This window comes from Falco peregrinus, chromosome 13, assembly GCF_023634155.1.
Source record: "Falco peregrinus isolate bFalPer1 chromosome 13, bFalPer1.pri, whole genome shotgun sequence".
NCBI lineage: Eukaryota > Metazoa > Chordata > Aves > Falconiformes > Falconidae > Falco > Falco peregrinus.
Window position 1 is genome coordinate 5,723,387 of NC_073733.1, and position 12,771 is coordinate 5,736,157.

The window sequence follows — 12,771 nt, forward strand, 5'->3', positions numbered from 1 at the left end:
ATTCCCTGCAGGTGTATTGCTGTCAATAATGACATATTTGGGAAGATTTCTGTATTATTTCTGAAGTACTTAGCTGTAAAAGGGTTTCTGTTTGGTGAAACTGTTCTGATTCTTACCGCTGAGCATTTAACCAGAGTTCATGAAAGTCCCCTTTCTTTGACTTCTCTGCTTGACATTACAATTCAGTATTTTTTTGAAAGAGGAAGGAAAATAAATAGTACAATATGACGTAATTGGTGTAATATAATTCCCGTAACCTGTTCTGGTTTGGTCTGTTACTTTATGGGCAGGTTTATGAGAAGGGTTTTGAAAAGCAGGAGCTGAGTGAGGAATCCCATGCAAATTCAGGATCCAAAGGTTAGGTTTGGGAGATTAGTCTTGGTTTAAGGACGAGGGGGAGGGCAGGACTCTGTTTTGGCTTTGGGACTGTCCCAGGACAAGCCTTGTTTATTTGCCAGAGCCGTGTGTGTGTGTGTATGTACACGTGAGCAGTTCTGATACAGACAGTTGCTGCCAGCCTTAGCAGACACCTGATTAAACATAATCACCATCTGAGAAAACGGCGTGGCTGGCCCTGCTCCAAACATTTCAGAGGGTTTGGGTTGGCACCTGACCCATGTATTAATCCATTCTGTTTTCATCACCTTGGCATTCATTTCGGGCACCTCTCTGCCAGAGGCTGTTTGGGGTGCTAGGACATGGGTGCCATGCAGGTGCTGCAGCCGTATGCCTGGGGCTGATTTGCCTGTGCTGGCCGTCACCAGTGATGTTTCGAAAACCTTTCCAAGCAGGAGAGCAGAGCCTGGTTTGTTGTGGCATGCAAAACCCACTTCTGGCCACCAGCAGCAAGCTGGGCACTGCCAGTTTGAAAAAGTCCAGTCTTCAGAACAGAGCAATCCATGCTGCCCCTCAGAGCAGGAGAGAAAGGGGCAGAAATGCAATTTGTGCTTTAAAACAATCTGTAGATGGAGGATTTTTATTTTGGCCAGAGATGTCAGCATTTTGGGTGCCTGTTTGCTTTCTGGCTGTGCTTAGAGGTAGGATTTGAAGCTTGGAGGACCCTTGCTCAGGACCAGGAGAACTATTCCCTGCTCTAACACTGATCTTTTTAAGCACAGACTCAATAACCCTGGAGAAACAAGAAAGCTAAAATCATCAGCCTCATAAAATTATACAAACTATGGACCGAAGAGGATCCCCCATGTTTCTGTCCCCGACAAGGAAGAGGAGCGTACCTGCTTTTGGGAAGAAGGATTGGGGTGAGGGCGCTGACTGGGCTGTGCCATGGCAACGGAGGAAGGAGCCAGCCACACAGCCTCCAAAAACATATAACACTGCCAATAAAAACAATCCTGTATTAAAATCAGCTTAAAGCAGTCCTGGAAATTACAGCCCAGTGGGCATCAGTTTCATACAAATAAATGCATAGAAACAAAAAATGGCAATAAACATGAGACATTTGGCTAAGCATGGATAAATAAGGACAAAGCTGCAGAAGTCAATAAAGGAAAATCTTCTATCTCAAAGCATATAAAATTCTTTGAGTGTGTCAGTGAAAGAGAAAATAAGGGCAAACCAGCACATACCTCTTATCTAGACTTGCAAAGAAAAAAAAAAAAAAGAATAGAAAAAGACATGGACCAACCAGCTGAGGCACTTGTGAAATGCCCTCAGGCATCTCGCTGTGTTACTAGGTGCTCACAAACCTCTGAAAAGCTGATTCTGAAAGGGAGAAATGGAAGTAGATGCAAACAGTAAAGAGTTGCCAGTGTTTTGAAAACAAAATACTTATTTGAATTACTTATTGCTAATGGCACAAGCACTAAGTCAATGCCATTGAAACACAGTGGATTTAAAATCATCCAGGAGATGGATTATTTCATAAAAGACTAATTTTTTTATACAAGTTAAAATAAACCCAGTCAAGATACTGGCAACACTAAGAATTTAACCAAAACCAGGGTGTTCATGGAGGTGGCTGGGAACACCTAGAGACAGATGAGAGGCTGGCCACAGGGGGGGAAGGAGCTGCTGCAGCAGGTGCTGCGGGGTGGCATAGCATGGCATGGGGTGGGGTGGGATGGGGCCGCTCCTGCTGTACACAGACTGCCATTCCTTCTTATCCTTTCGTCTGCTTTTATGGCATAATGCTAACAAGCAGCTCCATGTGCCACCGAACTAATAAACAAACCAGTAAATAACTTTATATGGGTTTGTGCTGGGAGACCGATGCACTGAGTTCTCCAAGGCTGCAGCACAACTCTGTTGGTTATAAGACATCAGAGAAGCCACAGATTGTGACTGTCCTAACCACAGGAAAAGCTGTAATGGGAGTTCATGCTTCATTAAACACCAGAGAATCCACATGAGAGAGAAACCTTGACTGAAGAGTGGATTTTCTGGTGTCTAATGAGGCACAGACTCCCATTAAGGTTTTTCCCAGGGTTTAATTTATTCTGTTGCCTCTCTTTTCTCAGACTGATCACCTGTTCTCACAACATTTGCAAGACTCTAATATCTTCCAGACTTTCACTCCTTTGAGAGTAAAAGTGGGCAGCAGGTTCAAGAATTGCTGGGGAGGGGACGGATGAAGTGCAACCTTACAGGAAAACAGGTTGAAAATCTGATCCCATCAGCCCGGCAGGGACAGGTGAAGCTGCCGTGCCCACTGCGTGGACAGCCGTGCATGGTATTTTTAGAAAGTCGGCCAAGCAGGAGTGCCACCTTCTTTTCTGGGCTCTTGCCTTCTTTTCACACAAGCTGTCGTCATCCTAGAGGTCAGGATGGGTGTGCGAAGTATCAGCAATAAAATAGCTGGTTTCACTAGCTAGCATCACTGCGCAGGTGATGTTTTGCTATGCACTCCATTGCTTGGGAGGAAAAAAAATTGCAAACAACCTGCACCGTTCCCCCTGGGTTGTTTTTTTTGGGGTGCCTGTTGCAGTGGGGGTGCTGGTGGCTGCCTGGGGTGTGTGGCCGTGCAGACCAGAGGGGTGTTGCCACTTGTCTGCATGCTGGAGACGAGGTGAGGTCACTGGGAAGCATGTGCTGTCAGCCTCGGTGTGTCACCCCGCGGGGCCATAGCGGCGTCGGGCGGGCCTGGGCTCAGGAAGCCGGGTCCTGCTTTTGATTGCCCTGGGGAAAAGCCAAGGAGAGCAACAACAAATTAATTAGCTAATGATGGCAAGGCTTCAGGGCCAGCTCAGCGGAAAGAGCAGCTGTTTACTCCTCTGTAAGGGGCTACAGCGCAACGCTTCTTCCATCACATCTGTTTTCTTTTTTAGGGCAGTGCTGGGTGCAGGGCAGCACCCCGTGCTCCCAGGGACGCCAGCACAAGGTTGCTGTGGCTGCTGAAAGCCCCGTGGCTGGTTTTTATGTACATTTGCAAAGTGTGAAACACATACATGGTAACAGCATGGGCCCGTGTACATGTCTCACCCTCAGCAAGCGTGGTTTTATTTTACCTTTCATTATGATAAGGTAAAACTAAATCTTTCATTAGCTGTTTGTGACGTTATTACTTTACCTCTTAGATACGGCCAGTTATGGATTGGCTTTTGCATTACATTCAGTCACCTGAGCTCTGTTTTATTTTGAAGTATCATAGTTGCGTGGGCTGAACGAGTGTGCAGGCAATGACAGAGACATTTGTGTGCCAAAAAGCCACTTGCTGTTTTCTCCAGCTACACCATCATGCCTATTCAACAATATCACCTCTTAATATAGGTCTCACCATCCCTACAACCCTAAACGCCATGCCACAACTGCAGTCCTTTTGCAAGGGTTCCCCTTCTCTTTACAAAATTGATCAGCAGCAATGAAAAGTGAGTACTGGTAAAACCCCTAATGCATCTCACTTCTGGCAGCATTTTTATCTGCTGAATGCGGGTGTGCGATTTAATCCTCAAGCACACACACTTCCTTACTGATGGACAAAGTTTCTGTTCCTCACACAGCAGTATGGTTGTTATTAGAGGACGATGCACTCACAGGCATTGAGCGGGGCTCTGCAGTGCTGTGCAAGGGGGGTCCTCATCTGCAGGCGTCCCTGTGGCCAGCAGAAGATGGGCCAGAGAAGGTGATGGAAAGCTCTGGCCAATTTGGCCCAAATGACAAGAGTCACACGTCCCCGAGTCCCCTCCTTCATGCCTGGGAGAGCCACAGTGTCCCTGAGTGAGGGGAGCAGTGAAACCCCACTTGAGAGCAGCCAGTGCGGGCACGGCCACAGCAAGGTTATGTGGGAATTGAAGTTCATGTGATTCATGAGAAGGAACTGGCATCCTTTTCTCCTCCGGGATGGCAGCTGAGAAGGCCAGGGGCTGTGGGAGGGCTGCAGAGGCTGCCGCACGGATGCGGGTGGGTGCTTATAAGTGGGCACTATCAGTTGAGCCGTCCTTCACAGCGGTGCTGCCTGCCACTGCACCGGGGGGAGTTGAGGGCTGGCACACAACGTGGCGGGTCACGGGGCAAGCGACCAAGCTCAGCCCAGGATTAGCTGCAACGGGCGCCGTGTTCCCGGGGCGATGGGTATCGCCGTGCCTGGTGCCCGGGCACACCACCCTCCGCGGCATGCCTGGGGAACCCTCCTGCGACCACAAACGTCCATGTGCCACGGGGTGAGAAGAGTTGCATTAACATGGTATTAACTGCGTTGTCTGCCTGCTTCAGAAGGTAACAAGCGGTAACCAAAACAGGCACCGCAAAGCCTCTTGCATGCAGAACCGCTAGCGCTGGGAAGCAGCCCCGGCGCGGGCGGCTGCAGCGTGGCTCAGAGCCCCCCCACCTTGAAGCCGCTGGGTGTTGGCAGGTTCCCACCCCGTGGCTCCTGCACCCAAGGGCAGACCAGCCCTGCGCCTGGGCACAGCCAGATAGTGCTGGCTGCCTCAGCTGTTATCTCCCCAGCACAAGGAGGTCCAGGCACTGGAGGGCAGATATTTGTACCGAGGCCACCCTTGCCTTCCCAGCTCATCCAGAGCTCCCACCTCTGTCTTGCTGCATGCCTGAACACTGGGACAGCAGCGTGAGCGCTGCTCGTGGTAAGGAGCTACAGGGCCGGTGCCACCACTCCCATCCCAGTGCAGCCACGACCGGGACATTGGTACCCACTTCTGGCAAACCAAACCCGATCACCAGTAGCACAATAAATCCCAGAGGCAACGTGTGAACGGGTGAGGTCTGGCCACTATCATCTACTGACCTGATTAGGGACCAGAGGCAATATCACTACAGGTGGCATGGCTGCTGGCTTGTGTAACCCACAGCTCACCTTCGCCTTCCAAAGAAGACAGTGATATGGGTCTACACGGAGGGTATGTGGAAAGCAGGGCCAATTCTGCCCTTGGTGCCCCACCTGTAGCCCTGGGGATTCTGGCAGCGCTGTATCACGCGGCTGGAAGCAGGATGCTTCTGCCAGCTTCACCTTAATGGACCATTAAACCCCAACATCAGGAGCCATAACGTGGGCTCAGACCTGCAAGATATTGAGAGCATGAGAAAGCACGTTTCCAAAAGCCGTAACATAAAAATATCAAAACAGAAAGCTGTTTTCTCTCTCCCCCCGTGAAAACAGAGGTCACCAGGGATGGGTGTGTTTTGCAGCATCCCCGTCACAGCCTGCGCTGCCCGTGGTGGTCACAGCTGCCTTTTGCTCTCCCTTTCCCCAGCCCACCCGTGCTGTCAGCATGGAGAGCTGCTGCTGCCTGCACCGTCTCCCAGGCTTTGGTGCACACCGGCACGGCACAACCGGCACCGGGCAGCAAGGGAGAAACCAAAATAGCAACTCTGGGCTCCCCGCAGGAACAGCACGGCTGCCTGCCGGCCCCCGCACGCCTCCGAGCGCCAGCATGACAGACAGATGTCTTGTGCTTCTCAAGAATATATACATACGCATATATATGTCCTCAAGCTATATATATATACACACACACACACTATACAAATAGTTTTTCTACAGATACAGGTGTGTTTGGTGTTCTGTTCCAGTACATACTATTTCATCGGCAGCCTCTTGGGGTTGGGAATCCCCATGGGATGCCAGATGGGTTGGGAAGTGAAGAACAAGGAGGTGGGGAAGGTGCTGGCAGCACGAGGCATAGGGCAGCATCCTGGGGGAGGAGGCAAGCCCTGCTTGCTGGCTGTCCTCGAGCTCTCTCCTACATGTCTAACTCGGTGAACAGCACACATCAGAAATCCTGGCTTGCTTTGGTGAATCCAAGAGTTGGGTGATTTGGTGTTGGCAGAAGCAGGTTGGACCTCGTGGACCTGCTGGAGTCGGGAATATGCAACCGCCGGCAGCGACTTCTTCAGTCAATTCAGCACCAGCCAAAACAGCACTTGGACCGATTTCATTACCAATGAGTTGATGAAAAACGCCCTTTTGCGAAAAGAAAACCAGGGGAATTGCTTTTACTTGAGGGTCTAAGGGCTGGATTTCCCCTCTGCTCCACAATAGGCTGCACGAGTCCCTGCCGGGCTCCTTTCCCTCTGCTGCAGGCACACACCACGGTGAGCAGAAAGGGAGCGAGAGGAATACAACCGAGCTTCACCCACTTTCAGTACCATCCTCCACACAACGTGATCTGTGGCAACAGCATTTTGTTTACTTTTCTAAAAAATGCCCTCTTCAGCACTGAGGCATAACATCTGTCTGGAGACTTCCATGAAAATAACTCCAAACAAGAGCTAGAGATCAACCACTTCCCCCCGCAAGGTTTCACAAGTCAGGATGGAAGATCAACCTTTAAGGAGGCAGCAGCAGCAGTTCCTCTCCTCTGCCTTGGCAGCAGCAGGGATTCACAGAATCACAGGACGGTCAGGGTTGGGAGGGACCTCTGGAGACCACCCAGTGCAGCCCCCTGCTACAGCAGGGTCACCTACAGCAGGTTGCACAGTCACGGCCAGGCGGGCTGGGAACGTCTCCAGAGCAGGAGCCCCCAGACCCTCTCTGGGCAGCCTGTCCCAGGGCTCTGCCACCCTCGGGGTGAAGAACTCCTTCCTCCCGTTCAGCTGGAACCGCCTGTGCTGCGGTTTGTGCCCACTGCCCCTCGTCCTGTCGCTGGGCTCCACTGGGGAGAGCCCGGCCCCATCCTCTTGACACTCTGATCAGATCAGTAGGCACTGATCAGATGTATTTCGAGGTTACCTGTGGCCCCCAGATCTTGGCACTGGCTCTCCCCTCTGGTTCTGCCTTGTGATATTTCCTGAGGATGGTTATTAAAAAAAGGAACAATCACGGCACAAAGCAGATTCCAGGAAAACTGAAAATCTTTACGGGGACCATCCACTACACTGAGCACCTTCTTTCCCCAAAAATTTCTCTTTTCCTCCCTTCCTGTTTGGGGTGACGCCACGGGGCCACACACGATGCTGACAGCAGACAGGGAGAAGGTGCAGACCTTCCGAAGGGCAGCTATTTGCATGCTTTCCAAGCCTAAATAAAAGGTAATGTTTTGGGATGTGGAAGTGGCATTCCCCTGAGCTCCCACCCACTCAGCTACAGATGTCTTCGGACACCTTGTACACATCCTAAAGCTTCTGCCATCCTCCTGCGAAGGTGATGGAACGTGCTGGAGGCTCCTGGGCTGATTTCGCTGGGGCAGTAGCAGTGCGGTGCTGGGCACAGCAGGGTATGGCTCACTTTCGCCCGGCACCGTCTTGCCTTGTGCCTAGTAGTATTTCTCACTGAGTTTCTCACCGCCTGCCCTGCCCTTGGCCCTTCGTACTGTGCCGTCTGGCGTGGAGGGGAAGTGAGCACCGCCCCGGCAGCGGCCAGATCGCTGTTTGACAAACAGGTTGCTCAACCTTGGGTTGGAGTTACTGATCCCCTCTCACGCTGACCGCTGCTCCGCAGCACTGTGAAGCCTTTGCATCAGTGTTTGCCAGGCAGAGGACCTGGCGTGGCTGCAGTGCAAGTGTCAGAGTTATCAGGGAAACCTGATTTTTAAGTCTTTTCTGGTTGTTCAGATTTGCATGGGGGATATTGAGGAAGCACACCCCAGCTGCTGCTCAGGTACGGTATTTGTAGGCAAGACTTAGAGCTGAGTGCCATTTTGTGTGCCTCCTCCTGAGGCTGCAGGTTCCCCTCCCCCAGGAACACGGCTGAGACTCTCCCTTGGGTGCTTCGGAAGGGAGAAGGCGCAAGCAGCTGGGTGTGTTTTCATCCTGATCCATGCAGCCAAAGAGGCTTGCACAGGGCTGCCAAACTGAAGTGACAACTTGCTTACTTGTCAGACAAAGCCAGTGCCCCTGTACCAAAGCTGGTGGGCACACAGAGCCGTTCCCACGGCCAGGCACGAGCTCCATGCCACCGCACGGCCGGACCTGCTGAGCCTTTCCCCAGCAGAAGGACCTCAGGGGTTTCCTTACGCCACTGAGCCCCTTGAACCTGCCGCTTGCTTCCCTGGGAAGCGGGATCAAAGGCGCCCGTAGGAAAAATAACCCCCATAAACATGAGCTGTGACTCAGAGCCATTTCCTTTTGCTGTGTGTAGACTCTTTGGATACAGTGCCTGCAGCGCCGGGACACACCTGCTCTTCTGCCTGCAGAGGTTGTTTCCCTTATCTGTCTTGCAGCGGCATGGGGACCTGCTCTCTGGGATGCTGAAGAGGCCCTGAGGACAAGCCTGCCTGCCTCTGCCTCCTGCCAGACACACAGAGAGCTAAAGAGGGGTGCAAAGAGCGAACGAACGGTGCTTCACTGCCATACCTGGCAGGGTTTGCTCACTGCTATAGAATAACGCAATACAGGTAACCTGCTCTGAGTAAGAACATCTGTGCCTAGAAAAGATACAGCCTTTGTGCTAGCCTGTAACACTGAGGTTTGGGTTGTTCGTCTACGTAACCTTTCCTGGGCAGTGTCTCATCTAGAGGATTGTAACAAACCTGGATACAGCTGCTCTTCCCTTTGCTCCAAACTCCGCATCTCTGTCCCACACCTCCTCCCAATACAGACCAGCTGCTCCTCACGCTCCCCCCTCTGCACTTCCAGTGAACAGCTGTGGTCAGCAGAGTTAGCAAGAGCTTGTTAGGAGGATTAACGTTACGCTGCCAATAGGAAAAAAAATGGTGCTTTCACTTAGATGTCTCTATTTTTGCATCCATAAGACTATAAGCTACCATATCTGATGGAATAACACCAAAACATCCCTTCCTCCCAACTCCATCCAGAGAGGCTGGAGGTAAATAACAAAGATTCTGGATGTGTTGATTATGGAAATGCATCTTTATGTTGTCTCCTTGTCACGTTTACTTTACACATCATACAAGTTTGCTCTTGAGCTGTCTGTGCTGCATCACTCAGCTCTGCCTGGGAAGAGCCAGAGCCCCCCTCCTCCTCTGCGTGCGCACATTCCTTGTGCTGACCAGGCAGAACAGGACGGATTTCCTTCGGTGGCATTTCCTGATGATTTCTGACTAACTGTGGAGGAAGTCAGAGCAAAGAAATGATGAATCTTCCATTTTTTTATTTAAAAAAACCCCAACACTTTAAGAACAACATCTTTTATTTTTGAACTGTAAACAGCCTGCCTGCTACCCTGCTGAGCACCGCATCTTCGTGTATAACATACACACCAAGGCCAGATACACCTTCTGCTGGGAAGCCCTGGCCCTTTTTGGGGAGCTCCATTTGCCAGCGTCAGTATGTCAGGCTTGCTCAGTGCTTTGAAATAAATAGTTCGTAGTCTGAAAGAACACGCCCTAAGCCATGAATGATGGAGGGCTGCCTGCTCCCGTGGCTGGGGGCAAACCCCTCAGCCCTGGTGCTGGAGGAACCCAAGCTCCAGCAGCGCCCTGTGTGGAACCTTGGCTCCCTTTGCCTGGCAAGCCTGGCTGCTTCCTAGAAGTGATGTTGATACAAACCAGAGAGACCAAAGAGTTACCGAGACCTCAGAGATTTTATGAATCCCTTTATTGCTCAGTCCTCCATCTCTTTCTGTAGAGGAACTGTCTGTCTCTCTCAAGCTGTACAAAAGGTCATGCTGAAAGCTCATCCTGCATTTTGATCTGGAAACCTAAAGGCAAAAGCTGTGTTTGCCTTCTGGCGTCTCCTCCAGCGCTGGCAGACACCTGCCAGCACTGCCTTCATTTGATGTTTTGCCTCTTCCATCATCCTGTGACCCTACAAAATGCTCCGTGCCTTCCCGGGGAAAGCTGAGGCGCCTGCAGAGCGATGTTCCCCTGGGATGGGCAGCTGAACTGCTGCCTGCGTGTCAGGGCTCTGTGGTTTTTTCCTTTCCTTCTGGTGATAAATACAGAGCAGGTCTTTCCCCTGTACTGTTCATGTGGGGAAGGAGCCTAAGAAACAACAGCAGCAGTAGAAACCCAAGTGTCTGTAGGTAGCGGCATAGTCAGAGGCACTTGCAAGTAGCTGAGCTCCCGGACAAAGTGCGGAACATTTTTGAATGACGAGGCAAACCAAACTGCAACAGTCGCCACAAACACATGCAAGGAGAATACCCCAAAACCACGTTAAGCTTTGAAGCCCTCGATGAGAGCCCACCCAGCAGGGCACGGGCTTTTCAGGCTGTCACACAGCGCTGAATTCGCTGGCGCCACGATCCCCGAGCTGTCAGAGCAGGGCGTGTTGGAGCTGTATAACAATGCGCTTATGCTAAAATCGGATGTGAAAGGAAAATCAATTATCAAAGTAGAACAAAACAAGACAGTGAATGAAAGGCTGGGGCTCTCGCTGCTCACTCCTGCATTACAACAGGGCCCGGGATCAGCTCCCCAGGTGGGAAGGGGCTGAGCCTCCGCCAGGCGCAATCTTTGTGTTTAAGGGCTGGCTGTGGTGCTGCCAGCACCCAGCGCGCTCCTTTAATATGTATAACGCATAGAGCAAAGCCCTTCTGCCCTAAACAACTGGAAGAGGAGCTTTAGATGCTGTTTGATGGGGAAGCACAGATCTTAAGACCTGTGAAAACACAGCGTGCAGCCTGCATTAGCTGCTGGCAAAAGGGCAGGACTCCGCAGACCCAGGTGTCTCTGCCGCTGGCCCTGAGGCAGTCACTGCCTCTCAAAGTGCACATGAAAAATTAGAAATAAAGTGCAAGTGCCTTTACCAAAGCTCTTGAAGATCTACTGGAGAGAAATGAGCTATCACCTCTGTGGCCCAAGACCTTCAGCCCTGTGTTGGTACAGCCCCCAGCGTGGGCGTGATTACGCAGGGATGCCCGTTTTTAAGGCGGCGCCCTAGTAAGCATCTCAGGCTAAAAAAGACCAAAGCAATTGCACTTTGGCAAAAAATAAAGCAAATTGTTAACCCAAGGAGTTAAAGAGACAAAAAGCACTGGGGCAACAGGGAATTACTGCCTTTTTGGAAGGGCTTGTGCTTCGTGCCCCGTGAAGATGACCTGGGTTTGGGAACCGGCTGGCTGCTCCGAGGCTTGTTGCTTCAGGGAAGTGTTTGACACGGTCTGAAGCTGCGGATGCGATTAGAGGGGCTAACCTCTACCAAGTGCTTACACAGTCATACTTTTTGCTATCAGTTTTCTCTCCTTACTCTTATTATCTAATCACCAGAGTATTTTGCAGAGAGGCGCGAGACGTCTGAGAGCTTCCTGAGTTTTGTGCAGCCTCCTGCTGCTTTGTTTCAGCACCGTTTACGGGCAGAGCCCAGTCTCCTGACCGCGAGCTCAGAGGCTGTTGGCTCCCGTGTCCCTGCCTGCAGGGATGCTCCGGGTGCTGGGACCCTCCGTGGCAACCAGCTCTGCTGCTCTGGGAAGTAGCCCATGGGTGGCTTTGGCACGGCTTGCTTCCCTCCCAGGGTGTGGAAGCTGGTGCAGGAGAGGGAGGTCACTTTTCTGGGAAGCACTCCCTGCCGACAGGGCCGTCCCCATCTCCGCTGGAGAGAGGACGTGGAAGCAGCCCATAAACGTAAACCGGCAGTCAGACTTTATCTGACCTTTTATCCGACCTGCCCTCCCTGTAAGCCTGAACACAAAATGTCATGCAGTTCCCTTGTATCAAGCCCCCGGGCGCAGGCTTATCTGAATTACCCGTGCCTGTGCTGGCTCCTGCAGCCAAGTTTCCATCAATTTGCTCTCTAAGCGCAACAAGTCCCTCGATTCACCGCAGCGGTATCCAGCCAGCAGCACAAAGCACGCAGATCCAAAAGTGACACTTGCCTGAAGCAATAAATAAACTGGCTCCCAAACTACCTTGCTTCTTAGCAGCTAGGCTTGCTCAGCTCTGCTCCCAAGGAGTGCCTCCTTTCATCCGCAAAATCCCGAGACACGCATGTTGAAAGGATCCCGTGTCCCCAGCTCGCTGCGTGTGGAAATTACATTAACAGCCACGACGCTCCTCAGCACAGAGCAATTAAAGGATCAGGTTAAATAACAACCACTCTTTGTATCCAAGCCCAGAGCATATGCAGAACAAATTTGTGCTTGTGGCCTTCGTCTTCGGTCAGCAAGCGCGGCCCCTTCCTGCCCCTTGGCCACGGCAGTGGCAGCAGCGGGGCAGGGGCAGGGGCTGGGTCAGGGTCAGGGTCAGGGTCAGGGTCAGGGCCAGGGGCTGGGGCAGGGGATGGGGCAGGGGCTGGGGCAGGGTCAGGGTCAGGGTCAGGGGCACTGCAACTTACCCAGGTCCATGGAGGATCCTGACATGAGCCCAGGTTGTAATTTGGTTATTTGTTTCTCAAGTCACCTGCAAATAATCTTCCTGATATACCTGTGTAAGAAATCTGTTTGCTAATTTGTCTGAATTTTCCTCTAAATAATTTATATGACCAAGTCACAGTCTAATTTTAAAATTAAATTAATTACAATTA